Raw genomic sequence first — 1,046 nt, 5'->3', positions numbered from 1 at the left:
CTCCCGCGCGCCCGTCCTTCCGCCCGCCCTGCCAAGCGCTTCCGGCCCAGCCCGCCCGCCGCGCGCTTACGCCCCGCCCACCGCGCGCTCCCGGGCCCTAGCGCCCGTCTCAGTCAACTCGCAACGCTCCCGGGTCCTAGCGCCGGTAGTTCCAGGACCCTGGCTTCCAGGGCTCTACACCTGTTGGCAGGCTCACGAGCTGCACGTAGAGCCTGCCAACACCTGGAGGGTTTACAGGGCCCAAACCGCTTGCATTCCCAGCCCCGAGCCGCCCCATACTCTGCACACCTTCTGCCCCACGCCTTCTCTCCCTTCGCTGTCTTTCTCGCCCCCTCGGAAACGCAGCACAGGTCCAGGATCCCTCCCATTCCCCGCCCACCTCCAGCCCTACCTCCTTGAGGGCTTTCCTGAGTTGTCAGCACATCCCAATTTTCTTGATTTACCGTGCGGAATTCTCCTCGGTCTACTTAGTTCCTACCTGAGTTCTGCCCTCCCTTCCGTAGACGCAAAAGACAGATATATGATTGGACTCATATGAGGTACATAGAGTAGTTCAGCTCATAGAGACAGAGTGGGATGGTGGTCACCAGGGACCGGGAAGCAAGCTGGGAAAGCAGTGACGGCCTTAAGGCGTACGGATGTTTCAACTGCGATGTTGACACCGCGGAGGCGAGGACCATGATTGCACAGCGTTGCGCCTGTGCTGGCTCTGCACTTAAGAATGGTCAAAATGGTCAATGTTATATATGCATGTTATATCGCAATTTTTAATAAGCTAGTAAAAAGCTAGGGAGGTAGGAGAGAGAGACACTCAAAAAAACGTCAAATATACAAAGGAAGTCCAGAGATCCTGCAAAGTCCCTCTTGGAATCCACTGGCTTGCCTCCATAGGTGTTTTTTTTTGTTTGTTTGGTTGGTTATTTATTTATATTTTTCCTTTTCAGGGTTGCCAGATAAAAATACAGGATATTCAGTTAATTTGCATTTCAGATAAGCAACAAATAACTTTTAGTGTAAACATGCTTGCTTCTCACCAGGAACTGAAT

The sequence above is a fragment of the Tupaia chinensis genome, unplaced genomic scaffold, assembly GCF_000334495.1.
Source record: "Tupaia chinensis unplaced genomic scaffold, TupChi_1.0 Scaffold000058_1, whole genome shotgun sequence".
NCBI classification, from domain to species: Eukaryota; Metazoa; Chordata; class Mammalia; order Scandentia; family Tupaiidae; genus Tupaia; species Tupaia belangeri.
The sequence above is the reverse complement of the archived record's forward strand: the minus strand, read 5'-3'. Positions refer to the sequence as shown.